The sequence below is a fragment of the Leucopleurus acutus genome (assembly GCF_964270905.1).
Source record: "Leucopleurus acutus genome assembly, chromosome: 20".
Taxonomy (NCBI): domain Eukaryota; kingdom Metazoa; phylum Chordata; class Mammalia; order Artiodactyla; family Delphinidae; genus Leucopleurus; species Leucopleurus acutus.
In genome coordinates, this window is record NC_139162.1 from 42,821,265 (window position 1) to 42,837,937 (window position 16,673).

The window sequence follows — 16,673 nt, forward strand, 5'->3', positions numbered from 1 at the left end:
GCATATTGTGATTTTGAAGGCATTTCCAAGAGGAATTTAAAACTATGTTTGTTTTTATTTATTTATATTTGGCTGCATTGGGTCTTCGTTGCTGCGCGCGGGCTTTCTCTAGTTGCGGTGAGCGGGAGCTACTCTTCATTGCAGTGCTCAGGCTTCTCATTGTGGTGGCTTCTCTTGTTGTGGAGCACGGGCTCTAGGTGCGCAGGCTCAGTAGTTGTGGCTCGCAGGCTCTAGAGTGCAGGCTCGGTAGTTGTGGCGCATGGGCTTAGTTGCTCCGTGGCATGGGGGATCTTCCTCGACCAGTGCTCGAACCCGTGTCGCCTGAATTGGCAGGCGGATTCTTAACCACTGTGCCACCAGGGAAGCCCAGAAACTATTTTTGAAAAGACACAATAGTCTTGGTGTAAATTAGGCATTAGGCATCATCAGACTTTTTCTGTAGAGGGCAAATAGTAAGTAAATTTTAAGCTTCATGGACCCACGTGTGTCTCTTTCACATTCTTCTTTGTTTTTTTTAAATAACCCTTTATGAATGCGAAAACCAGTTTTACCTTGTAGACCTGTCTGTTGGACTGGATTTGGCCCATGAGTTATAGTTTGCTGAATCTGCTGGTATAAATGTATAATATCCTCCTTGGCTCATTCTATTTTGAACCTATCCAAGTTTATTTTTATTTTCTGATTTTTTTCTATGATCACATCATATATTCAGAGAAATTATGATTTTGAAGTATTTTTAAAATGGCTTGTCATAGTTTAGTTTTTAAATTACACATGTAAATCATACATAAAGCGTATTTTTAAGAAACGTACTTCTCAAAAGAAATTCAAGCAGTGAAACTTAAAACTACTGCTCTACTCTCCCATCCCATTCCTTTTCCCAGAGGAGACCACTGTTAACTGGTTGGTTTGTGCCATTCCAGATTACTGTGTGTATAGGCACAGATGTACAGCTTTGACTTCTGTTTGTTTTATGTGAAGAACCATGTTTAGCCCTCAGGATGCCTGGTCACTGCTGTGCAGAGATGTGGCAGGAGAGCAGTTAGGGCCTCTGCCCTCTCAGAATGTGCTGAACAGTATTAGACCCAGACTATTTCAGTTCCCAACCTGCAATGACACAAGCACCTTTAGCTTTATTTAGAATTTCAGGCAAGAATGGTTTGAAAATGAGGCCAAAGCCTATTATTTTAACCTGAATGTAATTGGGCTCTTCTTCAGTCCATGCCTCCAGGTGCTGGAGGAGACAGAGCTAGGCCTCCAGGGCTGTTTGCCCTCCAACCCTGTGGGGCAAGTGCCCTTGTTCCCCAGGTCAGGACAGCTAGAGAAGGATGAACCAACCCTGAGGAGTTGGGTTTAGTAAAACCACTGTGTGCAATAGCACCTACCTTGTCCCTTCTGCTTTCCTGGGACCAGCATGGACCATTTGAGCTGAGAAGGGGAAATATTTCTTATTGCTGTGTTTTGGAATTTTGGCTTGACTTCCCCCATTGAAATGCGATTAGGATAGCTGGAATACTACCATGTTTTTGTATATAATGGACTAAACAGGCTTTCAGAGGCTAAACTGGAAACTAAGTGCTGTTGATGGGTTTTAGAATATATGCGTGTATTCTAGGTTTCAAACTGCTGACTTATAATTAAATCCTAAAATGTGATTGTGAAATGTAGGCCTGCAGAGTTAACATTTTGCTCTTTCCACAGAACAGTATTTGTTGTTTCTGGAATTTATGTACTGACGTGGTCTTTCTCTCAGGATATTCACCAACTCAGATGGCATAGCTGGGCATTTGTTTTTTTTTTTCCTGTTGGTTTTTTAAAGATTTTATCAGCAAGGGCCAGAGAAGCTCTTTAGCATTCATCCTTGGGGAAAGAAGTCTGTGGCCTAACACTGATGAACTTGACTGGCTAGACAAGGACCTCTGCTCAAGAGCTTAGCCCAGGACTGCGGTTGAGAAAAGCCCTGAATTCAGTATTCAAACGCTTGACCATTTGAAACCTAAGACAAAGTACCAGTTCCACTGTCCCACCCCTGCAGGTAGCCAAAACATGCTTCTAATGCTCCCTTACTTGCAGCCAGGTTTCGGATATGCTCGTTGATTGACAGATCCTGGTGCCTGTGTCTAGGAACTGCAGTTGCCAACTGTGTGCTCTGGGGCAGGCAGGGTGTACATGAGTCCTGTCCTGTCTGTACTCATCAGTGACTTTGCCCCTTACCCCAGGTGATTCAACCTCATAATCTCTCTGTTAGAGAAATAAGTTTTGAGTAGAAAGTGACTCTGCTTTTTTTTTTATAAAGGTGTTGTATTTATTTTTTAATTATCTACATTTTTTAATATTTATTTTATTTATTTTTTCTGGCTGCGACTGGTCTTAGCTGCAGCATGCGGGATCTTCTTTGCGGCGTGTGGGTTTCTCTCTAGTTGTGGCGTGCAGGTTTTCTCTCTCAAGTTGTGGCATGTGGGCTCCAGGGCACGTGGACTCTAGTTTGCAGCGTGTGGGCTCTCTTGTTGAGGCGCGCGAGCTCAGTAGTTGTGACACACAGGCTTAGTTGCCCCGCAGCATGTGGGATCTTAGTTCCCCAAGCAGGGATCGAACCCGTGTCCCCTGCATTGGAAGGCAGATTCTTTACCACTGGACCACCAGCAAAGCCCCAACTCTGCTTCTTATTGTCTGTATGGCCTTGAGCAAATCTTCTAACATCTCTAAGCCTCAGTCTGTCCATCTATAAAATGGAATTACCACCCACCTTCCAGAGTTCTTGTGACGATCAGAAGCGATTAGCATGTGTGAAACACTGTACCCAGCTAGTTGTCATCATCATCACTTATTATTATTGCTTCCAACATGGCTTGAAAAGTGTTATTAGTCCTTCTCTGCAGTACAGAGCACAATCATGTACAGAGCCAACAAAAGAGAGAAATATACAGCAGATTAGTCTCACTGGAACCCTTTTAGGTGGAAAAAGTTGCCACTCCTAGAACATTTGCTCTACTCATTTCTTTGCTGGTTCTTGAGGTGAGCACCTCCCTTTCTCTTCTGTGTTACTTTCTCTTTTGGTGTTGTAAGGTGGCAGCAGTATTACCTTGCCTGATGTAGAAACTGCCAGAACGTTTCCAGCATAAAAGCCCTAGGGGACCTCTTCTAATAGTCACTGCTCTATTTCCCTTGCACCTAGAATGGGGGTACATAGGGAAGGAAGTGGAGTGGGGGGTGTCTTGGAGTCACTTGCTGTAGCTAGGTATCTTTGAGCAAGCCAATTGATAGTTTAGGTAGGATTTTCCCCGCTTTGGATTTATAGAAAATGTATAGTTTACATTGTATATATGAACTGGAATGTTGTCTAAAATGAGAAATATGATCTTAATCAAGTGCTTCATGGGGATTCCTTTATGTAAGTCTTGAACTGCCAGTGCAGCCAAAGTGTGAACTCAGGAAAAATATGGTTTCCCATATTGAATTTGTTCATTATACAAAGCTTTTACACCCCACAACGTTTTTTAGAGGTAGACCATACGGAACCTACTGTTTCTATCTTTTCTTTTCAAGTCTAGGGGCATCTTCATTGGTGTGTTACTTCTAATGTTCCTGTAAAATGCCGGGCTACATGAATTGAGTGGCTGTGAGTTCTCTTTGATTTTATCTACTTCAATTTTATTTGTCCTAGAAATCTGGTATCCTAACTAAGGATCATTTGCAAGTAAAACATGTAGTTCATATTAAAGAAGTATAGACAACCCCATAATTAGGTTTTCTATTTACTAGAAAGTCAAAGATGTCAACTTCTTTTTATAAACATCTATCACGTGTCTTAAATAAAATTACTTTTCAGTGCAAATGTAAATAAAAGAATCAAATTGACTTGTGGTTCATGCGTTCATTCCACAGATATTTATTGCACACTTTGTGCCAGGGACTGTTCCAGGCACAGAGGATACAGCAGTGAGCAAGACAGAAATTCCTCCCTTCACGTAGATAGATGAGGGCTGTGATCTAATTAGATAAGATAGTTAGAAAAGGCATCACTGAGAACATGATATGTGAGTAAAGAACTGAAGGAGATGAAGGAGTAGGCCCCAGTAATAACCAGGAAAAGAGGATTCCAGGCAGAGGGGACAGCTAGTTTAAAGTTCCTGAGGCAGGAGCAAACTTGAGTGTGTGAAGAGCAGTGAGGGCCTATTGTGGCTGAAACAGCAAAACAAAGACACTAGGGGTGAGGTCAGACAGGTAAAGAGGTCATCCTCTGAAGGGAAGGTAAAGGGAGGGCAGCAAGATGAAGTGATGACACTTCTCCCCTTGCTTTCTTCACCCCGCGGCAGCTCTGGGGCTCCAGTTTCACCTCGAGCCCTCAGTGTTGGTACAGGGTTCCCAAGAGTTGTATAGCTGATTCACTTTGCTGTATAGTAGAAACTAACATAACATTGTAAAGCAACTATACTCCAATAAAAATTAATTAAAAAAATGATAAATTGGGAACTTTGAACATGTACTGGGTCCTGGTCAACTGGGATTTGCTTCAAAACATTCCAGCAGAAAAAGGTGGAGTAGGGGAAAAGGATGAAAAAACATGGCAAAACGTTGATAGTTACTGAAGTTTTTTGATGGGTTCACGGGGGTTTGTTATATTCTGTTTTTGTGTATATTTGGACATTTTACAAGTTTAAAAAAAGGGAGAGAGAAACTTTCGACCACATGATAAAAGTAATGTATTAGGAACACACAATAAATGATTCCATTACATAAGTGATTTGTGCATGTGAAGTGGTCTTCTAACAGAAAGGGAAGTATTTAGGAAAACTCCTCTGTTTTCTGTCTACTCACAAAATACTGCACCTCTGGCGCTGTGGTCATAAGTTTGTTGGTGGGGGTTTTTCCCATACCAAGCAATTCTGGATCAGTTCTGACGTTTTTTACCTGGCGTTAGCATCAGATTCCATAGTTAAGGGCTCAGTCCCACTAGACTGCCCCCCAACCCTGCCCCCTTAGACAGCAGTTACAAGTCCAGGGTGTTACCTATGTTTCTTACCAACTTGCTGCAAATCAGAGGTCCCCATGACCACCCCACAGGTTTGATTACTTTATTAGAGCAGCTCACAGAACTCAGAAAAACATTCTACTTACTAGATTATAAAAGGATGTAACTCAGCAACAGCCAGATGAAAGATATGCATAAAGCAAGGTATGTGGGAAGTGGTGTGGGCTTCCATGCCCTCTCCAGGCGTGCCACCCTCCCAGCACCTCCACCTGTTCTTTAACCCAGAAGCTCTCTGAACCCCGTCCTTTGGGTTTTTTCCGAGCCTTCATTAAACAGGTGTGGTTGATTAAATCTTTGGCCACTGGTGGTTGATTCTGTCTCCAGCCTCTTCCCCTCTCCAGAGGGGTTGGTCTGAAAGTTTCAAACTTGGTTCCCCTGGCAACCAGCCCGCATCCTTAGGGGCTTTCCAAAAGTCACTTCATTGACATAAACTCAGGTATGGTTGAAAGAGGCTTGTTATGAATAAAAGATACTTTCTCTCTCTTATCACTTAGAAAATACCAAGGGTTTTTAGGAGCTGTGTGCCAGGAACCTTGGAAGAAGACCAAAATACATATTTGTTATAAATCACAATATCACAGAGAGTGTCATTGAGTAAGGTATAGTGATGACAAGAAAGGCAGATGCTTTTCAGAAAAATGAAAATAAAAGTGAATCAAGGAAGAAAATGAGAATAGAGAAAAGAAACCTCTGAAGGCAGGACCCCAGCAGCAGGTAGGAGTCAGGGAAAGAATGCTGTGCTTGTAATTTTGGTGACTAAAATGGCAACGTTGCTTTCTTTTAGGAGAATGTGATTTAACATTTCATAGTTACTAAAAAGTCTTGAGTGAATGTAAGGAAAAATGAGGTTTGATGGGCAAATTAGAATGAAACAGAAATAAAACAGTTCATGGAATGTAATTTAACATAGGACTACCTTTCCTGAATTACTTCCTATTCTAAATTTTTATGATTACTAGTCAGCTTCTGAGATTTCACAGAATTGGATAATAGCCTGTTTTGACAGCCTCCTCATCTTTACAGATCAGGAATCTGAGTGTCTGTAAAGATGACATTTGCCTGAAATCTTTCTGGGCCCAACATATACAGGGGTTGTGTCCTTTACCTCTCCACTGTTCCAGGCCAGTGCAGTCTTTGTGCCAAGGGATTTGTTTGCAGTGTCCATTCCCTCCAAGAGACTTGCCTTTCTGACCTAGCTAATGCCGAGGTGTCCAGACATGGGAAAGTAAAGGAACCACTGTGAGTCCTTGCTCACTCCCAATCCCTTCTGAGGCCCCACTAGCTCCTGGAGGAGGCCCCAGTCACCTGGCCTGCTTTCTTCTTCACCTAGCTGCTACCACCCACCCTCCAAGGTAAAATACAGATGAGCTGGCTGCAAGCTGGCAAAGATGAATGAGGACTATCAAAAGCATTTGCAGAGACGTGGATGGACCTAGAGTCTGTCATACAGAGTGAAGTAAGTCAGAAAGAGAAAAACAGATATCGTATATTAACGCATGTATGTGGAATCTAGAAAAATGGTACAGATGAACCGGTTTGCAAGGCAGAAATAGAGACAGGTGTAGAAAACAAACGTATGGACACCAGAGGGGGAAAGCAGGGGGTGGGGGTGGGGGGATGGTGGGGGGATGAACTGGGAGATTGGGATTGACATGTATACACTAATATGTATAAAATAGATAATAAGAACCTGCTGTATAAAAAATAAATTAATTAATTAGAAAGAAAAAGAGGGCTTCCCTGGTGGCACAGTGGTTAAGAATCCACCTGTCAATGCAGGGGACACAGGTTCGAGCTCTGGTCTGGGAAGATCCCACATGCCGCAGAGCAGCTAAGCCCGTGCGCCCCAACTACTGAGCCTGTGCTCTAGAGCCCACGAGCCACGACTACTGAGCCCACATGCCACAACTACTGAAGCCCGCGTGCCTAGAGCCCTTGCTCTGCAACAAGAGAAGCCACTGCAATGAGAAGCCTGCGCACCACAACAAAGAGTAGCACCCACTTGCTGCAACTAGAGAAAGCCCGTGCGCAGCAACAAAGACCCAACACAGCCAAAAAATAATAAAACAAATTAAAAAAAAAAAAAAAAGAACCTTCTGTATGGTTCAGGGAACCCTATCTACTCAGTACTCTGTAATGACCTATATGGGAATAGAATCTAAAAAAGAGCAGATATGTGTATATGTATAACTGATTCACTTTGCTGTACAGCAGAAACTAACACCACATTGTAAATCAACTATACTCCAATAAAAATTAATTTAAAAAAAAAGAAAAAGTGCTCTAGGCCTGGTGGGCAAGACTGATAAGTAGATTGTGACCATAGGTGTAAGCAGTGCTGTGACGCAGATGGAAAATAGCCTAAAGCCTTGCCTGTGGGCTCAGTGTCCCCCCCACCCAGCTCACTGTGAGGGGGCCTAGCCCCCACACCAGAACCGCCTACCTAACCTGTGAGAGAACCTGGTAGGCCCTGGTAAGAGTTTAAATTTTATATGGAGTGAGATAGGATTTTTTTCAGGGGGATTTTTTTTTAATTTATTTTTGTCTGCGTTGGGTCTTTGTTGCTGCACGTGGGCTTCCTCTACTTACGGCGAGCGGGGGCTACTCTTGGTTGTGGTGCGCGGGCTTGTCATTGCAGTGGCTTCTGTTGTTGTGGAGCACGGGCTCTAGACGCGCGGGCTTCAGTAGTTGCGGCGTGTGGGCTCAGTAGTTGTGGCACGCGGGCTCTAGAGCGCAGACTTAGTAGTTGTGGCAGATAGGCTTAGTTGCTCCACGGCGTGTGGGGTCTTCCCAGACCATGGCTCGAACCCGTGTCCCCTGCATTGGCAGGCGGATTCTTAACCACTGCGCTACCAGGAAAGTCCTAAGGGGGGATTTTGACTGATATGATTTGTTATGTTTTTTTAAAAAAAATACTATGGCTACAAGTGACAGAAACCAAACTCAAAACAGCTTAGACAACAATAAAAGCAAAAAGAAGCTGGTAGTTACATAGTACTTATGCTATGCGCTCTTCTGAGACTGTACACATTAACTCAGTGAATTCTGTTAATAACCTTGTAAGTTAGGTACTATTCATATTCCCATTTTATTGACGAAGAAACAGGTGTGGAGAGGTTAAACAGCTTATCAAAAGCCTCATGGCAGATCCAGACTTTAGACCCAGGCAGTCTGACTCTATAATGGAGTACCAATTCTTGGCTGTACTGCCTCTCAACAAAACAATGTATTGACTCCATGAAACCAAAGAAAGTTAGCTCTTTGGGCATGGCTGGATCCAGGGGCTCACACAGTGCTGAACAGACTCAGACTGTGTCCATGCCAGAGTTGCCAACAACTCAGCAGAAAGAGCACCTCTGCTTTCCCCCAGGTTCTGACAAAAGTTCTAGAACTGAGTCTGGTTGGCTTGGCTTGGGTCACTTGCCTGTCCTTGGACCTTGTGGCCAGAAAGGTTAAACTAACGCACTGACTGGTCAGGCCTGACTTGTGTGCCCACTCCTGGGGCTGGGGTACCACCAGACTGAGAGTGCAGGGGGAGTGGTTCCCTGAGGGCTGCTTCCAAAGCCACAGGACTAGATGTTGGGGAGGCCACACTGCAGATGCCAGCTGGTGCGTGTCAAAGGATGTGATGGGGAACATATTTGTGATCCTGGATACACCTGCTAAATTGTTTTGTTTTCAGGATCTTAGCAGTTTATTATGTCTTCTATGAGGCCTTTTGTTATGTCTCTTAGGAAAGTTCCATAATTTCCTTTCTAGTGGCTATGTATATTCTTAACATTCTTACGTAATCTTTATTTTAGTTGCTATCATGAATGAAATTATATTTAAAAGTTTTTTCTATAACAGAAGCACCACTGATTTTTATATTTTTGTCTTGTCTCCTGCCATGCGACTGGATTCAATAATTCTAATGTTTCAATTGGTTTATTTTTGTATATGTGGTCATGTCATCTACATGTATCTCCTCCCTTCCAGTAGTTGTATATCTTATTGTGTTGACCATAGGTTTTATTTTTAATTTTAATTTTTAAAAATTTTTTTGGCTGCACCTTGCAGGACCTTCCCCAACCAGGGATTGAACCTGGGCCATGGCAGTGAAAGTCCGGAATCCTAACCACTAGGCCACCAGGGAACTCCCTGATCATAGATTTTAATGTATAAAGCAGTCAGTGTTAAGAATGAGCATCTTGGGCTTCCCTGGTGGCGCAGTGGTTGGGAGTCCGCCTGCCGATTCAGGGGACACAGGTTCGTGCCCCGGTCCGGGAAGATCCCACATGCTGCGGGGCGGCTGGGCCCGTGAGCCATGGCTGCTGAGCCTGCGCGTCCGGAGCCTGTGCTCCGCAACGGGAGAGGCCACAACAGTGAGAGGCCCGCGTACCGCAAAAAAAAAAAAAAAAAAAGAATGAGCATCTTTGTTTTGGTCCTCATTTTAATGGGAATACTTTGGATGTATTACTATTGATTATTAATTTTAACAAATTAGTTTTTCTTATGTATGATGAATGCTTAGGTAAAAAATTCAAACACTTCTGAGTGGCATAAGTCCCTTCTCCAAAGGTAATGCTTCTCTCTTCCAACTCCATCCCAGTTCCAGACAGAACCACTATTAATTGTTTTATGTATCTGTGCAGATAGCAGCAGACATGCATATGCAAACATATCTGGAAAATACATCTTTTTACTCCATTATATATACCCTTTATTCCCTCAACAGCATACCCGTTAATTATTATATTGGTTCTTGGTTTGAAAGAATAAGCATACAGTTCCAAGGCGTAACAAATGTTATACCTGATTCTTCATTCAATGGATGAGTGTGTCACTTGCAGGAAAGCCTTGCGTGGTTTATGGACTTTCTCTCTCCAGAAGAGTCATGATCTCCCCCATGCCTGTTGGTGATATCACCCTCAAAGTAAGCTCAAGGTTGCAGCTGGTGTCTGTGGGCAGGCTGCAGAAGAGCTGTCCAGGGAAAGAAAGCAGAAAGTGTTTGGGGGGGGAGAATGAGTTGTCATTTGCGCATAGATGCTGACATCATGATGTCCTGCCCTCAGCTCTGCAGTCACCATGCTGCTCTTGGCCTAGTTTGGTGCTTTTCTGTGGAGAGTAGCAACTGCTTTCTTTTCTTCTTTCAACAAATATGTGTAGAAGGATTGTCTACTGTGTGCCAGGCAATGAGAATGCAACAGAGAGCAAAACAAAGACCCTGTCCACATCCAACTCAACTCCTAGGTAGGGAAACAGAGAAAAAATAAATGGCACATACAAACATAATGTCAGGTAGTGAGAGGTGCTATGAAGAGAAATAAAGAATGATGAAGAAAGAGACGTAGAAGAAAGGCCTCTCTGAGGATGGGACATTTGAGCAATGCCTGTCAGAGCGATAGTTGTACAATTCCAGGGGGAAGGATGCTCCAGGTAGGGTAGTGGTTCATTTGCAAATGGGGTCAGGGTGGGCTCTCCCTCAGAGGGCACTTGGCAATGTCTGGAAGTATCTTTGATTGTCAGAAAAATGGCATTTTTTTTTTCATGCTAGGGCTAGAGTGAGAGGAATCTTACTCATTTAGAAGAACTCGAGTGTTACACCAGAGGACCCGCAGTGGTTTGAAGGAGGAGGTACGATGGAGTAAAAGATACTGGACTTGCATGTTAGGGAATCAGAAATTCAGTGACTCACTATGTATTTAGGGGACAATTTTTGTCATCTTTTAGGATCTCAGTTTCTCTTTCTGCCTCTGACCAATGTCCCATCTCCCCTACCCCGCACATAAACACCCATGGCCAGATGGTGTTTCTGCATGAAGTATAGAACATTAGGTGACCAGACTCAGACCCCAGATCATGAAAGGCAGAAGTTTGCAGGAGCACAAAGCTCTTAGATTTCTGATTTTTAATTCAAATTGATTTGGAGAAGGTAGAGTCTTGATATATCTCTTCCTTGTAGCCCTTCAGGTTATGTTTTAGTCCTGCAGCAAAACAGATGCCTGGATACTCAAAAGCTCCTGTCGACTGCCACATGTGAGCTCTGTTGCAGCTCTTTTGCAGCTCAAAAGTCACCCTAGGAGGAAGAGATTTCTCTACTGTTTTTTAACTTTAATTTTTTGTCTGTTTGTTTACCAGTAAGGATTTGACATTTTATTCAAAACAGTATGATCTGAGGGGTTGTCGTGGCTGCATCTCCCAACCAGTGCTGCTGGAATCTAGTGAGTAGAGAACAGGGATGCTGCTAACAACATCCTTCGCTGCGAAGGGCAGCCCTCCACAACAGAGAATTCTCTGGCCCCCAATGTCAGTAGTCATGATGTTGAGAAACCCTGAGGTAGTGGGAACTGGCTGGTGCAAAAACTTGAGACCGGAGCTGTGCTCACAGTTTTTGAGGAATAGCAAGAAGGTCGGTATGGCAAGAGTAGAGAGAGGTGGGATAGGAAATAATAAGTTCAGAGACTAGTCAGGGGCCAGATCATGTAAGGTATTGTAGGACAGATGAGGAGTTTGGATTTTCTTCTGATTGTAATGGAAAGCCATTGGAAGACTTTGAGCAGGGGAGTGAAATAATCTGAGTTTTGTTTTATAAGACTTCTTGTGTGGAAAGTAGCCTCTAGGGGAGAGAGGAGACTGCTAGTTGCCTCCCAACATCTAGTGTCACCTTCTTCTTTAATAACAAAACTCTGGGGAATTCCCTGGCTGTCCAGTGGTTAGGACTCGGTGCTTTCACTGCCGGGGCCCTGGGTTCAGTCCCTGGTTGGGGAACTAAGATCGCACAATCTGCCATGGCGCAGCCAGAAAACAACAACAACAAAAACTCTGGAGGGATTTTTGTTTGTTTGTTTTTGTTTTTTCAGGAATATTATGCATGGAAAAGGGACTATACTTCCCAGCTTCCCTTACAGCTAGGAGTGGTCACTTGAATTAAGTTTTGGTTCATGAAGATGTAACTAGAGGTTTTGGATGAGACTGCTGGGAAGTTTCCTTAGAGGGAAAAAGGGTGCTACCTTCTTCCCCGCCCCCCCCCCCATTTTTTACTATCTAGAATGCAGGCAGAATGGCTGAAGGTCATTTAACCATTTAGAACTATGAGGTAGTTCCAGTATGTAAGCCTTGTGTGAGGATGAAGAGCAGAAAGATGGGAACTGGGCTCCTTGTGATACCCAGGAGCCTCCATCCCAGCTCTGGACTGCCTAACCCTAGATTTATTTTTACCTTAGAAAGAAGTAAACGTTGCTTTTATTTAAACCACTGCATTTGTTGTTGTTGTTGTCGTTGTTGTTGTTATGTGTAGATAAAACTAATCCTAATTGAAAGGAAGCAGGAAGGTCAGTTAAGAGGCTGTTATAGTAATCCAAGCAAGAGATGATTATAGCTTGGAATAGAATGGTAGCAGAGGGGGTGACTAGAAGCACTTGTACTTCTTTGTGTGTGTGGTAAATTATACATAACATAAATTTTGCCACCTTAACTATTTTTAAGTGTACAGTTCAGTGGCATTAAGTACATTCATATTTTTTGCAACCATCAACCACTAGCCATCTGCAGAACTTTTTTATCTTCCCAAACTGAAACTCTGTACCTATTGAACAATAACAACCATTCCTCCTTTGTCTACCATAGACTTAGTTCCCCTCACTGGCCTTTCACTTTTTCATGTCCTGGATGATAGTTTATAATTATCCTGTTAGTTACTATGATTGATAGCAATGTAGCTGAAATATACAACTTCCTGGGAATTCCCTGGCAGTCCAGTTGTTAGGACTCTGTGCTTCCACTGAAGGGGCACAGGTTTAGATCCCTGTACGGGGAACTAAGATCTTGCAAGCTGAGCAGTGCGGTGATAAATAAATAAAAAAATAAATAACTTCCTATGTGTGTTGCATGTAATAAATTTTTGATATATTTTATTTTGGAAAGCAGGCTATAAAATAACATACAACATGATCTAGTTTTACAAAAAAAAATCTACAGGTGCAAATGTAGGCTGTATCAGAAACATGTAATCAGTGGTTATATCTATTTAGTAATATTTGATACTGTTTATTTCTTTATTTAGCTGATCTTTTCCCCGTAATTTATTTGCAATGAATATGTCTTACTGGTGTAAAAGGTTTTGTGCACCACAGTGTTTGGCCCATGAAGTAGGAGTTCAGAAACTGTGTCTGTTGATATTTTTACCAGCAGTAAAGCAGCATGTCCAGGGGCAGAATGTAATCTTGTCTGAATGATTAACATTTGGTGATGGCTCATCTGCCCTTGGGGGTGTGTTAGCTTTCTCTCCTCACTAGTTCTTTCTTCTGTACATAGCGTGGCAGCTTCTTTGTGCTCTAGGTTAATACTGACTGCAAAGAGATTATTGTTTTGTTACTTGCTTTTTTTTTTTTTTTTTTAATATTTAAGCGCTCACTGTTAATCAGTTTTTAGGTCAGACTATACATGTTAGTTTCAGTAAGCTTGTTTTTTACATTTTTATGCCATAATTTAATCTCCATAAGGTACTTTCCATAGTCCAGGCATGGTCTACTGCATTCTGTATTTCTCTGGAGGCACATTTAGGTCTTTGTATCACATTCTGGTCTGTTAGTTAGGTCATTATGTAATAACTCTGGAATTATCATAAGAATAAAAGATTGGAAACACGTGGAACCAATGGTAATATTTAAGGTACAAGTAAGTTTTGAAGAGAGAGAAATGACTGAATGAGTTTGGAATTTCTAATAAAAGCAGCCAATCCGGATCAACTTCATTTCATTCATTCTCGACTTTTAAACTGATCAGAAGTAAATGCTAGAACCCCTGGAAATGTTTGACAGTATGTGGTATATGTGACACTTTTACTTGTTCTTCGCTCTGTAGGGATGTGAGAAAGACGAATTGTTCAGTGAGATTGAGCAAAAAATGAACTTAGACATTGTGTATATTGATGTGAAAATCACAAGGTGTGTGGCAGGTGGGGTGGAGTTGGGCACTTCGTGATTTCAGCACGTGCAGATATAGTAGGGGCTGAGTCAGGCCCTGGCCCTAGAAGAGGAGTAACTAAAAGTGTGAAAATATTCTAGGAAGGTAGAGTTGACTATGCTGCTGTAGAAAGAGTGGTCTTTTAGGGTTCAAAATAGGATGACCTTAAACTAAAGTTGGTTTTAATTAATAAAATATAAAAATCACCAAAAAGAAAGGGTTTCCTGGTTATATTCATGAACATAACCCCCTTAGCAGCACATGTGGTACGTTTATAGGGGAATGAGAAAGTGAACGTGTACCCTTTTCCTCTGCCATCAGGGATTCCCAGAAAACAAGGTTTCATTTCAGTAGATCCTCAATGGCTGTTTATAGTAATCCAGAATGCTCCATGGATATTTGGAGGCAGAAGTGGCAAGGTCGCTTATTGTCTATATCCAGGAATTGGGCCTTTATGAGGAATTTAAGTCACACCAAAATGTTTCTCTTAATGCAAGTCTGATAACAGCCTCTTATTGCCCCAGATTCCATCAACTTGGGATGCCTTGGGATGAATGGATATTTTTTTTTACTAATGCAAACGTCAAGGGTAAGATTAAATCTGATTGCTTTCTTCATAATTATTGAGTGGGACTGATGTGCTGAAGGCCTGAACAGATGTTTTGGGGTTTGGAATTCCTCTAGAGATAAGAGAAGCTGCTTCTTTTCCCAAGCCCTGTGTGTCCTCTCCCAGTTTATCATTGCTGTTTGCAGCCAGTCTTAGCAGTCTGCTGTGCAGATCATGAGCTTTGAGACTCATACCACACTGAAGTGCCACAGGCTACCCCACTTTTTACTCTTGTCGCAGTACCTTTCCCACAGTTAGAGAAGACTGAGCCATGCCTCTCAGTCTCCGTTTCCAGCCCAGGGAACTGAGCTGACACTAGGGCCTGACACTGTATGGGAGACATCAGGGTTCCTGCACAGGGTTCCTCTCCCCTTCTTGGTATCCTTAGTCACTGTCGTGACTACATCCTGGATCTTGTCATATGAAGATAGCATAGCCTGATGGTTAGAACACAGTTTTTGGAGTCACACAGACTTGGCATCAGATCTGTACTGCACCACTTATTACCTGCTTGACACTGGAGCAAGTTTCTTTCTTTGTCTAAGCCTCGGTGTTGTCATCTATAAAATGGATCAATTGCTATCACCCCCCCTGAGTCACTTCACTGCACATCAAGTGCTTGGTATGGGTTAAGCACTCAGTAAATAATAGCTGGAAGTTCCAGGTTGATGGACATGGAACTCTATAGCTCCACTGACAGTTTAAACTCATTGACATTTAAAATGTCTCTCTCTTTGACCACTCCACTCGTTTGTCCACTAGCTTGCCACATCTGTTCTGCAGCTTCACTGGATCCTGCAGTCCAGGAAACGTTCTCCCTGTGAAAGAGAAAGTAGCCGTCCTCAGCCCTTGGGTCACATGCTTCCAAATTCAAAACTTTAGAGTCTCTATTTCTTTCCAGGTTTCTCAGGAAGACCCCAAGGACTGGCTCATCCCTGTGATGGAGAGGATGGAGTCTGTTACAGGAGGGAAGCTGGACTAAGACAGGAGATATTGTAGAGAAAAGGGGAGCAGAGGCAGGCTGGAGATTGAGCTCTGTCCTCTATCTGGAAAAGGTGGTGTTTATACGCCTGTTAGTTTAGGTAAACTTGTAGAATAGATTTTTTTTTTTTTATAAATTTATTTATTTATTTTTGGCTGCGTTGGGCCCTCGTTGCTGCACGCGGGCTCCCTCCAGTTGCCAGAGCGGGGGCCACTCTTTTTTGCGGTGCGCGGGCCCCCCACTGCAGTGGCCTCTCCCGCCGTAGAGCACCGGCTGTAGAGCACAGGCTCAGTAGCTGTGGCGCACGGGCCCAGCCGCTCCGCGGCATGCGGGATCCTCCCGGACCAGGGCCCGAATCCGTATCCCCTGCATCGGCAGGCGGACTCTCAACCACTGCGCCACCAGGGAAGTCCCAGAATAGATATTTTTTAAATAGCTTTTCCAGGGACTTCCCTGTTAGCCCAGTGGTTAAGACTCCATGCATCCACTGCAGGGGGCACGGGTTCGATCCCTAGTTGGGGAACTAAGATCATGTATGCCGCGCATGGCGCAGCCAAAAAATAAATAAATAAAAAAACTTTTCCAAGGTCCAGGGTGTAACCACTGGTTTGATTGGCTTTTAATGAATTGTTTAAAACACAAATATTTTGTCACAACCCAAATGTGTGCTACATACCTCATGGGTGGGGGAGGGAAATGCTGAGCTCTTGTTCGCATCATTTCTTCTATACACGGAAGAAATGTAGATTAAATGACTCATCCAAGGTCAAGCATGTAATAAGTGGTGGAGACAATATTCTGAATGTCTGCCTTTTAAAACTGTCCACCATCTCTCCCCCCATTTACTCCTGCAACAGAAGCATCCTCCTTCCAGCATTCTACCCCAACAACAAGAGGACCCTCCCCAACCCCCAGCCTAGCATCGACCAGCATTATCAGAGAATGTCCTGTTCTGGGCCCAGGACACTACATCAGGCCTTCAGAGGCCTTTCTCAGAATTTTCCTTTCGAAGGGAGAGGGGTTACTCCATCTGTTCCCTTGGTCTTTTCCTCAGAGAGCCTTTTCCTTCCCACCTCACTCCTTAATGTTCATTCTCCAGTAGCCCC

At 43.1% G+C, this 16,673-nt stretch overlaps 1 protein-coding gene across 1 annotated transcript in view; it reads left to right on the forward strand.

The window, feature by feature from the left end:
* The window catches only part of GARRE1 (granule associated Rac and RHOG effector 1), a gene marked incomplete at its 5' end in the record, with an annotated part of 47,087 nt that overhangs the window by 1,400 nt on the left and 29,014 nt on the right, over positions 1 to 16,673 (forward strand). The gene's annotated exons all lie outside the window — the stretch shown is intronic.